The 13,171-nt window shown below is 35.2% G+C and overlaps 1 non-coding gene and 1 pseudogene across 1 annotated transcript; both read right to left on the reverse strand.

Annotated features, from left to right (window-relative positions):
• Window positions 1–1,039: 1,039 nt before the first annotated feature.
• On the reverse strand, window positions 1,040–1,146 carry LOC111813646. Its single transcript, XR_002818838.1, has one exon. It is a non-coding gene; the product is annotated as a U6 spliceosomal RNA (small nuclear RNA).
• An 11,820-nt stretch (window positions 1,147–12,966) lies between these two features.
• LOC101581497 overlaps window positions 12,967–13,171 on the reverse strand; it is a 1,014-nt pseudogene continuing 809 nt past the window's right edge.

Consider the following 13,171-nt stretch of genomic DNA (forward strand, 5'->3'; position numbering starts at 1 on the left):
AAAAAAAAATAAAAGTAAAGCCATATTAATATGCTGAACTGTAAAAGGCTCAAATCAACAACTTCTGACATTGTCAATCCAATGGAAAACCCACTACTTTTATGTACTACTGGACTATTTTGGAATATTTTGCTGAATCCATGTACCTACAGTATTTAAATGACAATGGAATACTCTTCTCTGACAAAACTAAACAAAAAAGGGATACAAATGAATGACCATTTTGTATCTGTATATTCAAAATAGTAAGGATAGATATTCAACTACTTTCTCTTAGTTCAAAGAATAGAAATGTCTATTCTAGTAGTGTTTGTGGACAGGATATCATGTCTGCATCTTGTACTATGAATAACCACTAAGAAGACAGCACTATGCAATGTATTAATATTGAAACTGTCCTACTAATCTGTCTTGAAACTGTCTCATTGCTATTTGTTTCTTAGTAAAATTATTTTTAAAAAGTTCCTTCAACAAACTGATAGGAATTGGAAGTACAATTATCTTAGCTATCTCATATATTCTACATGCATATTCACTCCTTCTTTCTTTGGTCCTTTCCTTTGTCCTAGTTGTTCTTTCCAGTTGAGTAATGTCTTTCTCTTTATGGATTTCCCCAATGTCTATTGTAGGCTTTTAATTTTATTTAATCTTTTTTGTTTTTACAGTAGAGATACAGTACAATGTTTATTCATGTGGGTCTGATTTTTTCACTTATGAATATGGTCCTTACTTCCATCCATTTAAGTAAAGAAGCTTTGAGTTTATCTTTCTGAAGTTTATCTTTCTTCAGTTTATCTTTCTTTATAGTTGTAGTACCAATATGAATTAGTACTACATTGTATAAAAATACCACATCTTTCTATCCATTCTTCATTTGATGGGCATTTGGTTTATGACCAGGAGTTAGCTATTGAAAATTGTGCTGCTATAAACATGAATGCCCATGTATTGATGTAGCATGATATTTTTAGTTCTTCTAGAAAAATGCCCAAGAGGGGAAGAGCTGGTTCCAATGGGACCTCTAATACTAGTATTTTTTTTTAATATGGAACGATTCACAAATTTGCGCGTCATCCTTGCGCAGGGGCCATGCTAATCTTCTCTGTATTGTTCCAATTTTAGTATATGTGCTGTCAAAGCGAGCACTAATATTAGTATTTTTGAGGAATCTTCACACTGATTTCCAGTACTTATTGCAGTTGACACTCTCTCCTACTCCCCCCCCCACAACCATACCCCAGTATTTGTTATTGGTTGAATTCTTGATGATAGCCATTTTTTTCTGGGTTGAGATAGACTCTCAGTGGGGTTTTAATTTGCAATCTTAAATGACCAATGATGTTGAACATTTTTTCATCTATTTATTTGCCATTTGTATCTCTTCATTTGTGAGGTGTATATTCTTCTCAGATATCCAGTTTTGGATTCAGTCTTTGAATTTTGAAAGCTGGATTTTTAAAGAATTCTTTATATGTTCTAGGTAGAAGTCCTTTCTCTGAAGGACTTCTGTTTTTCTTTTTTTATGTATTTGATACAGGGTCTACAGGGTCTCATTATTTAGATCAGACTTGTAGTTAGACTCCTGTTTTCAGCCTCCCATTAAACCCATAAGCAAGGGAACTAGATGTATGGTACTATGTTGTCAGACTTGAGTTTTAATGGCAATGGGCTGACTGATTTGCAGCAGCAGTATCTACTTTGGGAAAGAGCTATTTCAGTGTGTAGGTGCCAATAGGCAGGCAAAAATAGATTGAGGTCCCAAAGAAGAAAACACCTTGGCTTAGTGAACTGAATTGCTTGTGCATATTAAAGAAGTGTGTGACCTTTTTTATTCTCTTTCCACGACACCTAGCATACCTGCTAGAGAAGCAGCTGTTAGGGACTGGAGGAGCCCCTAATGTATGATTTGACTGGTGCCTACTGTTTTGTTTTCCCAGTGTAAGAAGAATATCTTGGTATCTGATCATTTCTCAATGATCAAAGGTAGTTAAGAGGAGACAGTGTGAACACATGAGAGATTAATGACAAGGAGTCCATGAGATAAAGGTCAGGTAAGGGACATGATGGCCTTTGTAGAACTCTGATTATTGAGCAGTGACATAGCCAAGATTTTGGGAGGCCTGGAAAAGTGGAGAAGCTGAGTGAATGGGGAATCCTGAGTAACCTGGTGGATATGATTGTAGAAGGCCAGTGATCATAGAGTGTTATACCTGGGGAAATAGATGTCCTAGTAATACACCAGAGGACAAATTACACAAAATACAAATAGGGCTTGGAAAGTCAGAGGAGTATCAGTGATTATTGGGCTACATAGGGGCTTAGTTGAGCATTCATATGCAGAAGCATTTGCAAAATAGGACTAGAGAAGTTTGGCAATGAATCTTGCATGGAGATTATTTTGTTTTGCTAGTGAATGCAAAAGTGGCTACTGACATTTAATTGAGGAGTCAGAAGCAATGGTGATACTGGTAGAGACTCAGACCAGAGGAGGGCCTAGAACGGCCATGTAGGATGCTGCAGACATGGAAATTCAGAACCAGCAATCTTTAGTTAGGGCAGGATTGGAGTAGTTTGGAAAGGAATGAGTTAACAGTAAAGTTCTGTGAGAATAATTGGGAACCACTTGGAGAAGCTGCAAAGAGCAAGAGCAGGGCCTGGTGAAAGGAAGAAGACTGTGAACTGGGACAAGGGTCATAGATAAGGGAGTGGAAGAGTAGAACTAAGGTTAGGGTTGATGTAAGCATGGGGAGAAGGTGTTCCTTCACTGTGGTGAGACACAGTTGAGTTGGTGTACCAGTAAAATAGAGTAAAAATCTATATGAAAATGTGTAATAGGGACAGAGGATGTTCTAAAGTCCTCTTTATAAAAAATTAAACAGGAGGAGAGAAAGGTAAAAAGAAAACAATGAAATTTCCTTGGGTGAGAATTTGCAGAGTAGCCTGGTAAAGGAGGTCCTCTATCCAGGTGTAGACAGACTCAAGAGTACCAGTCTATGATGAAACCAGGTCATATCACCACAGACTGATTGTATAAAACAGATGAAACAACAAGACAAATAGTGGTAGGCCATTTAGGTGTTCTTTGTGATTCTAGTCAGCTTAAGGGATGTCAAGGAGATTACTTGAGGCTTCCATGAGTAAGAGAGGTCAGATGAATTGTCAGCAGACTGTAGCTTTATTCTGGAATGGTGAATCCACTGCAGAGTGTCTTGAAGATAATAGAAATTTGAGTGCTACAGATGACTCTGAAGAATCTCTTCCACTTTATCTTTAGGGATCAGGAAGCTTCAATGTTTAATCCAGACCAATTAGCCAGTATACTCTCCTAAGGATGAGTCTCTTGAGAAGATAGGAGAAGATTAGCAGCATGTGGTATTTGTTTTTAGACTTGTTTCAGAACTGGGAGATAGTATACAATGGGATTGACTTATAGGCTGGAGTCTGGCCCAAGAAGAAATGTGTGGTCATAAAAAGACTGTGTCTTGTATACTGTGTAGGGATGGCACAGATTCTAAGGAGAGAAATTGGGAGGAGGGGAACTCAGGCTTTATGGAGCTGAAGTGTTAGTGAGAGGGGCCTTAGGGAGGCTGATATCATTTTCTCCTTGATTAAGTTTGAGAGGGAGCATGTAAGTTCCATTGTACCCCTAGTAACTTAGACACCACTTGGATAATTTGACTAATAAAACCTGGGCCTCTATTTTATTCAATGGATGTGGGGAGACCAAATGTTGGAATTATATCAGCTGAAAGCCAGTGGTTAGCAGCTGAGGGCTTCTCTGAGTTTGTGGGGAAAGCTTCTACCTGTCTAGTGAAGATGTGTACCCAAACAGGAGTTATATAAGCTTCCACACCCCTGGCACGTGGATGAAATTAATCTGCCAGTGATGAGTTGGGGAGAATCCTTGAGCTTAGTGGGTAGAAAATACAGGGTACCTCAGAAATCCCTGTGGTGTGGTCACAAGGCAGACAGGGCATTAATCATGGATAACTTTAAGAAAAGTTTTCCAAGAGGGAAAGCAAATAAGAGGCATGAGGGGCCTGCTTAGGGGTCTATAACTTGTATGAAAATTGTCATACAAGGACAAGAGAATGGCCTGAGCCTGTGACATAGGGAGGAGAAACTTTCCCTGACTTAAGAGCTATCCTTCTTTGGTGGGAATGTCTTGATACTGTTGACATTTAGAAAGGGAATATGCTGGAGTTATACCAGAAAGGACAAAATATTGACCCTTAGGAGTATGGTAGATGAAGCTTGCTGACTTTTTAGTTTTATCTGCAAATGTAATTCTGGTGGTTATGAGGTCTGAGTCTCTACTGCCTCCTGCAGTAGAGGACTTCTGCCCTTTTTGGCAAATGAGCAACCTGAAGAAGGACCTTAATGAGTGCAGCATTAATGAATAAGGACTCTCAGGAAGTGAGAAACCCCTCTCCCTAGATGGCAAGGTGATTATACCACATATGGAATGCATATCTTGTGTATGCAATGTTCCTTCCAGAACTCTTTGAGGGTTAAGTCTGTATCTTAGACCATCTGGGAGCACATCAGGAATAGCTCTTTCATATATTACTTCTTAAAGTTAGCTACAACCTAATTGTAGTAGAGGAGTTTTATTAGGTGGGAGATACTTAAATTAGATCATGGGAATTCTTCAGCCAATTTTTCTAAATCTTATGAATGAACAGGAGTATTTGTCCATTATGAGGAGAATCTTGAGTGGTAAATTTTGTACTCTAGATATTTCTTTTTTTTTTTTTCAGTACCTGGGATATTTCTTAACAGTAGGACAGAAAGCCTCTTGATCCACTCAACACAATGTACTCTTGTTTCACAGGACTATGTGTCACCTCTCCATATGACACATTATTTGTTTTGCATGACTTTGTGTTCTGTGAAAAATCTAGGAGTCCTAGAGTGGTAAACCAAGAGAATCTTTATGTTGAGTTGAACACTTGCATAGGCACATAGCAATAAGCTATCCTATCCTTCATAGGCTCATGGCCTGGCATTTTCATCTCTTGCTGGGTAATATATGTTCTTCTGCTCATTTTCTTCTGGAAAATGTGAGTTCTATCATAGTTGAAAACTTGATGAGTGTAAAGGCTATTTCTCTGTGCTATCATTTCAAAGTGGTGCATATAATTTTCAGTGGCCCTTTTATCAGCACTCTCAACTTCACCATGCCTAATTATGTTATGAGTCCCAGTTCTTGCTTTCAAATTATGAAATCACCTCTTACTGGAAGGAAAAGTTTCATCATTATTGCTCATTGAAGGATTATCCTTTATAAATTCTTCTGTCCTTTATAGACCTAATTTTCCACAAATTACAGACTGAAGTAGGCTATAAGCTACCATTTGCCTTTTATTTATCAACACTGTTAATAGTATTTCTACCCCAGGTACCACTGTTGATTATGGATTACTAACTTGAGTAACACCTTTAGCAATGCTAGATTCCTTATACAAATATTTTATCTATAAAATTGTATATTTTGACACACCGTAAATATTACAAACTTGGTCATGTGAATACCACTCTTACATTTCTCTCCTTAACTTTGATTATGATTACTTGCTTTACCTTGCACTCCCCCTTAGCTTCTTTTTTCTACCTTTTCTGGGGACATTTTGATAGCAGTAGTAGGAGTGATTACATAAAACTCATCTTTTTATGGCATTGGGTGTCTTTGTTTACAACTGCTCAAGCTGCCAGTGTTCAGGTCATAGTATAGGACTTTGGTCATACTTTAATTCTAAAATTTTGATTGTAACCCAAGTTGCACATTTGGGATCCTTTTCAACTTGAGCATCCACTCTATCACTTTTCAAGTTTATGCTTTCTTTTGGGCATCTCAAATCTGGTACTAAGCATGTTTAGCAAAATTTTAATCTTTTTTAAATTTTATTTTATTTTAATATTATTTTTTAATAATTTTATTGAGAAACAAATACCAATGATATAGTTTCAAAACCAATTAGTAGGACAGTTTCACTAATTAATACATTCCATATTGTTGTCTTAGTGGTTACACATAGTACAAGATGTAGACATGATATCCTATCAACAAACACTATTAAAACAAATCTTTCTTTTCATTGAAGTAAGAGAAATTTGCTGCATATCTATCCTAACTATTTTGAAGAGACAGATATAAAATGGTCTTTCATTCGTATTCCCTTTTCTTGTTTAATTTTGTCAGAGAAGGGCATTCCATTGTCATTTAAATACTGTAGGTGCCTGAATTCAGCAAATATTCCAATATAGTCCAATTTATTTTTTCCATAATTTTATTCAGAAACAAATAGCAATCAGACAGTTTCAAATCAAATAAGCAGGACAGTTTCAAAAATTAATACATTGTGTATTGTTTTCTTAGTGATTATTCATTGTACAAGATGCAGAATGATATCCTGTTTACAAACACTTTTAGAACAAATCTTTCTATTCATTGAATTAAAAGAATGTAGCAGCATATCTATCCTATTTTGAATATATAGATAGAAAATTGTCATTCATTTGTATCCCCTTTTTTTGTTTAATTTTGTCATTTAAATATTATAAGTGCATCAACTCAGCAAGATCTTCCAAAATAGTACAGTAGGCCATAATAGTAGTGGGTTTTCCATATGAGTGGCAAAGTCAGAAGTTGTTGACTTGAGCCTTTCAAAGCTTGGTATAATAATATGGCTTTACCTTTTATGCTTTGTTTTTATACATTTTTGCTGGGTAGTTAAGACCAAGATAACGCAAGACCTATATAAAAAGAATTGTAGCTTTTGTATCTGATAAGGTCAGTCATATCCCCTCAGGATTTATCTTGAATCCCTGTACTGCAGTTTGTAGATCCTTTGTTAGTGTCAGCCATGTGCATGAGTCACAGCCATTACTTGACCAATTTACTCCTTGTGAAGGCCTGAGAGAATATTTTGTCTCCATGTGACTCTCCTTAGGTACACTGTACATCATCAATCACTTTCCTCTGTGGCTTCATAATCTCCTTGATCAGAAAATTTGGGACACAACTGAGTTACATGATATTACAGTGCAAGTTCACCTTTGTCCTGCATCTTCACTGAACTTGGAAAGCAAGAGTCAAATGTTGACTGTCCTTGAAGCCCTCCTTTTCTTCTAATTTTTGGTCTGTAAACTTAAGGTGCTTACCCACCAGAGAAGAAGCTTATTATTATTACCCTACAACATAGGCAGTTGAGCTTAACTTCATTATCTGTCTGAATATCAAACATCTTAGATATAACATGGAACAGGTATTTTCCATCAAATATTGATATGTTAAAATGTGAGTCCCTACAGAAAGTAAAGAAAAAAATATTTTAAAATATAGGAATAAACAGTTACATATTTTTACACAGAAATTTAGAAATCCAACAATACAACATTCTAGCACAACAGTCCTGTGACATTTTTGTCTTGTCTCTTGTTTTCATTTATTACCCTTTCTTCTTTCTTTCTTTTTTTTTTTAAACCATTTACTTGAGTGATAGTAGGGGAGTAGTTGTTATGTCATGAAAAGCAGTACGTAATTAGAAGACCAGAATGGCAGGCATTCAAAGCATGACCTTCCTATTACACATTTCTATCTTTAGTGCAGTTGCTTAGTTCACAGGTATCAGCATATAAAGTTTGCCAGGGTGAGAATCCTACTAATTAACAGCTCGTTTCAAAAACCTGCTAAAGATTCTCAGGATCATTGCCTTAACCATCTTGTGCATATAAATGTATGGCTTTGCCTCTATCATGTTTCTTAGATTTTTTCTTGCCCTCTCTTTATTGTCTAAATCTTAAATTGATTTACTTTTAATTGTGTTATAGCTTTCTATTTTAATTTCTTCTTTTGTGTTCTTACACTAGGGAGACTACAATATTTACACATGTGGTTTGGTTTATTTCACTGATGCATATATCTTGAAGTTGCATCCACTTAAATATAAAGACTTTGAGTTTATCATTCTTTATAGCTGCATAATACTTCATTGTATTAAAAACCCAAATCCTTTTCATCCACTTTTCAGGTGATGGGCATCTTTGTTGTTTCCAAGTTTGGGGTATAAAAAATTGTGCTGTGATAAATACAGGTGCACATATATCAGTATAGTATGATGTTTTCAGATCCTCCGGGAAAATTCCCAGTAGGGGCACAACTGGTCTGAATGGGATTTTCAGTCCTAGTATTTTAAGAAGTCTCCACACTGATTTCCATAACGGTTTTATCAGTCTACATTCCCACCAGCAGAGGAGAACGATAAATTTATCCTCAGCGTCTCTCCAACATTTGTTATTGATTGACTTTTTATAATAGCTATTCTTTCTTGGGTGCAATGGTATCTCAGTGTTGTTTTAATTTGCATTTCATGGAAGGCTAGTGATGTGGAACATTTTTTCATATATTTATTTGCTTCTTTAATTTCACCCTCAGAGAAGTGCGTGTTCATCTTGGATGCCCACTTCTGAACTGGGTCTTTAAATTTTGGGGCCCTAATTTTTTTAAATTTTTTCATAAATTCTAGAGAGCACACCTTTGTTTGAATGTTTGTTAGTCAAGATGTTTGACTTCTTTAGTTAGATGAATTCCAAGGTATTCCATTTTCTGTGGTTCTATTGTTAAAGGTATTGCTTCTCTAATTTCCCTCTCAGTGTGTTTCTGATCTGTGTAGAGGAATATTATTGAATTCTGGGTATTACATTTCCATCTTGCTACACTACTGGATATGTATATCAATTCTAGTAGCTTCTTGGTGGAATTTTTTGGGTCTTCCAAGTAAAATATCATGTCATCTACAAATAATAATAATTTAAATTCTTCTTTACCTATTCTTATTCATTTTACTTTTCTCCCTAGTCTAATGGCTGTAGCTAGTAATTCAAGAACTATATTGAATAAGAGTGGTGACAGAGGACATCCTTGTCTTGCACCAAATCAGAGAGCATAAGATTTCAGTTTTTCCCCATTTACAATTATGTTAGCCATTGGGTTGTTATAGATGGTTTTTATCAGATTGAAATAGAGGCTATCTATTCCAATTTTCTGTAGGACATTGAACATGAATGAGTGTTTGAGTTTTTGAAAAAACTTTTCTTCATCCATTGAGACGATCATGTGGTTTTGAGATTTGGCTGTATTGATATAGTTTATTACATTTATAGATTTGCATATGTTGAACCATCCTTGCATTCTTGGGATTAATCATACCTGGTCATGGTGTATAATCTTCTTGATGATTTGCTGTATTCTATTTGCTAGGATTTTATTGAGGATTTTTGCATCTATGTTCATGAGGGAGATTGGCCTGTAGTTCTCTTTTTTAGTTTTGTCTTTCTCTGGTTTTGGTATCAGTATAATACTTAACTCCAGGATTGATTTTGGGAGAACTCTTTCCTTTTCAATTTCATTGAAGAGTTTGAAAAGTATAGGGATTATATCATCTGTAAATTTCTTGTAGAATTCAGCTGTGAATCCATCAGGACCTGGACTTTCTTTGTCTGTACTTTTTCAAAAATACATTTCATATTTCATTTGATGTTATTGGGTTATTAAGAGTTCTTATATCTTTTTGTTTCAGTTTTGGTAATTTGTACCTTTCCAGGAATCTGTCATTTTCTTCTGTGTCTTCTATTCCATGAGGGTAAAGATTCTCAAAGTAGGTATTGATAATCTTCTGAATTTCCACTGGGTCTGTGGTAATTACACCCTTTTCATTCCTTATTACTGGTATTTGAATTCTTTCTTTCTGCTTTTTGATGAAGTTGGCTAAGGCCTATCAATTTTTTTTTTAATCTTTCAAACAAACAGGTTTTTCAGTCTTTAATTCTTTGAAGTGTTTTCTTCATCTCAATGGAATGTATTTTTGCTCTCTTCCTGTCTTTCTTCCTGTCTTTGGGCTTTGGGTTTTGTTTGCTCTTCCTTTTCTAGATGTTGGAGGTGCAAAGTTAGGGTGTTTATTTGTTCTTGTTCTGTTTTCCTAATGTGTGAATTCACAGCTATGAATTTCATCTGAGAACTGCTTTCATTGCATTCCATAAATTTCTATAAGTTGTGCTTGAATTTTCATTGAATTGCATAAATTGTTCAGTTTCTTTCTAATTTCATGTGTGGCCCATTTGTTGCTGTGTAGAATGTTGTTCAATTTCCATCTGTTCATGGGGATTTTCTGGTTTCTTTTGTCATTTATTTCCAGTTTCATTGCACTGTGGTCAGATAATATGCATGGGATTATTTCTGTTTTCTTGCATATACTTAAGCACAACCTATGGACTAGTATATTGTCTATTTTAGAAAATCATCCATGTTCAGTTTAAAAAAATATGTATTCAACTGTGGTTGGGTGGAACACTCTGTATATGTCCACTAAATCCATTTATTTTAAGCTCTTGTTCAGTTCTGCTACTTCTTTCATATTTTTTTTTTTTTTTGTCTTTTTGACCTATCTTTTTGGGATAAAGGGATGTTAAGGTTACCTGTTAAGTTTTTGGTTTTGGATATTAGTTTTTTCATGTCCCTTAAGATTTGTCTCATATAGTTGGGTGCTCCTGTGTTTGCTGCATATATATATATATATATATATATATTTATGAATGTTACCTCTCTTGAATTTTTCCCCTAGCGAGTATATAGTGGCCTTTATTGCATTTGATCATTCTTGGTTTGAAGTTGAGACTGTCTGAGAACAAGATTACTACCCCTGCTTTTTTTCTGAGGTTTTGTGTCATGTAGCACTGTTTTCTATCCTTTGACTTTCAGCCTATGAATTTCTTTATGAATGAAGTGTGTTTCCTGTATAAAACATATCGTTGGATTTTGTTTCCTAGTCCACTGTGCCAGTTTGTTTCTTTTATTTGGTGAATTGAGTTCATTTACATTGATGATTATAATTGAGTTGTATCGACATATGATCGACATATTTTTACCTGCCGTTGTTCACTATTTTTTCTACTGTGTTTAATTGTTTGCCCTATTTAGTGGGTTCCTTCTGTTCCCATTGGTGCAGTTCTGATCATTTTGGTCTCTCTGCAGAACATCTTTTGGTAGTCTGTGTAGGGTTGGCTTTGACATCATGAAATTCTTTAGTTGTTCTTTGTCATGGAAGTATTTCACTTCTCCATCAAACTTGAAAAGGGGTTTTGCAGGGTATAGTAGTCTGAGCTGGAATTTGTTTTCATAGAGGACTTGAAGTACTCTCCTCCATGCTCTTCTTGCCTTCATGGTTTGTGAAGAGAAGCCGGCCATTATTCTGATGGGTTTTCCTTTAAATGTGATCTATTTCTTTTCTCTAGTGGCTGTCATTATATTGTTCTTGTGCTGAATTTCTGTGATCTTGATTATTATATATCTCATAGTGTTTTTAATTGGGTTGATGCTCTTTGGAGTTCTGTATGCTTCATTTACTTGAATGTCAGATTGTGTCCTCATATTTGGGAAATTTTCTACTCTTATTTCTACCCATGCAAAGTTTTAATCTTAAACATAATCTTCAGTTCTACAATTGATAAATTCTCTTTCTAGTATGAATTTCTGAATTATAATTGTTTTCTTCTGAAAATCCCGAAGCCCTTAAAATAAAGTTTATCTTCCCATAGATCACCTACCCCTTTCTTTTCCAACTCAGGCTTATATTGATAAATCTGCTGTGATTCTGATGGCCTTTCCATTCTTGCACTGGTGGGGATTCAGAGCAGACTCACTAGGTGCCTGTAGCTGATTACTGTCTGCCTGCCTTCTGTAATAGTGTTATAGGCCACTGAAGATCAGCAGAGCTCCTGCATCTGTGGTGGATGTGGGCCAGATTTCCAGGTAAAGTTTTAAGATTCTTGCCACTCAATAATCTTAGTAAGGTGATTAATTATGATATATTTAATCTATATTTTAGAATTTTAATAGATACTGTTAAAGTTTGTGATATTCAGAAATGTCCACTAGTCTGCATTTTAAAATATTCTATTGTACCAAGTATAACATATTATGCTAATATGTCTTTTATCTCATCGTTTTGTATTAAACATGTGCTGGTGGAGGTATAGTTGAGTTACAGAGACTTTGTACTCATGGAATGAAAAATTTAAAACAGTTTAAATTGTTTTATGTAGCAAAGCATTTCAAAAGCATATAGAAAAGTATAGAGAACATAACATGACCATCTATGTTTCTAGTATCAAATTTCTTTCAGAATAGCTCAGTGGATTACAGAGCCTGCTTAGGCCTGCTCCCAGATGTGCGCTGAGACTGTGATTGAGTTGGCGTGGTGGTGCACACCAGTAATCCCAGCACTTAGGATGCTGAAAACAGGAGGATCACTATGAGTCCGATCTGTGTAGTGAGACCCTGTAGACTCCGTACTAAATACATTAAAAAAATTGTTTCAGAATTTGGAAAAACAGCAAATAAAAAAGCAAATTAAGTAAACTTTTAGTGTATAATGACATATTTTTTGACACCTTCACAAATCTGAGTCGACTGTAAAAGTAATGCTAACTCTACAAAGTAAAAGTGCTGTTTTAAATGGCATATTCTAGGAATGGTGCACTTCAAAGTACTTTACATTAAATATTAATTTAGTCTCACTCAGTTTTATGTTAAAATCATCTATCATTCTATTTTGAGGAAATTATACCCTTATGTTCTCAGGTTTATAATATACAACATGAAAATTTATAAAAATTGAAACATATACTTATGATTATTATATTTATACAGAAATATCTTGCATGTTTTTGAGCATATGGCATTATTTTTTTAAGTAGAAACAGTGTTACTTTATTAAAATACTTAGTTTATTTCACATGTATATTTGTCTCCCTACCATCACCATGTCTGACCACCACCACTACTACTATGTCTTATCATAACATTCCATACATACCTAAAACCAAGTAAAGGGTGGAGTTCCATCTTTAAAAACTAAACAGGCTTTTCAGACAACACATTCTTGGCAATGAGACCTGGACAACCTTTATCAAACACGGTAGGGAAAGTTCTCACTTTGCATTATAAAAAGGATAGCCAGATAGCAACTGTTACAGAAATGAAAGACGGTGGAAAACTTTAACAAACTGTTTAAACTGTTTTCTTAAAGAGACTTCCTCCACTGCCAGAGATCTTGAATAGCCTCCTGGTCAGTCATCCGGAAACAATTCTTCACATAATTGATGAATTTGG

The sequence above is a fragment of the Octodon degus genome, unplaced genomic scaffold (assembly GCF_000260255.1).
Source record: "Octodon degus isolate 3935 unplaced genomic scaffold, OctDeg1.0 scaffold00208, whole genome shotgun sequence".
Taxonomy (NCBI): Eukaryota; Metazoa; Chordata; class Mammalia; order Rodentia; family Octodontidae; genus Octodon; species Octodon degus.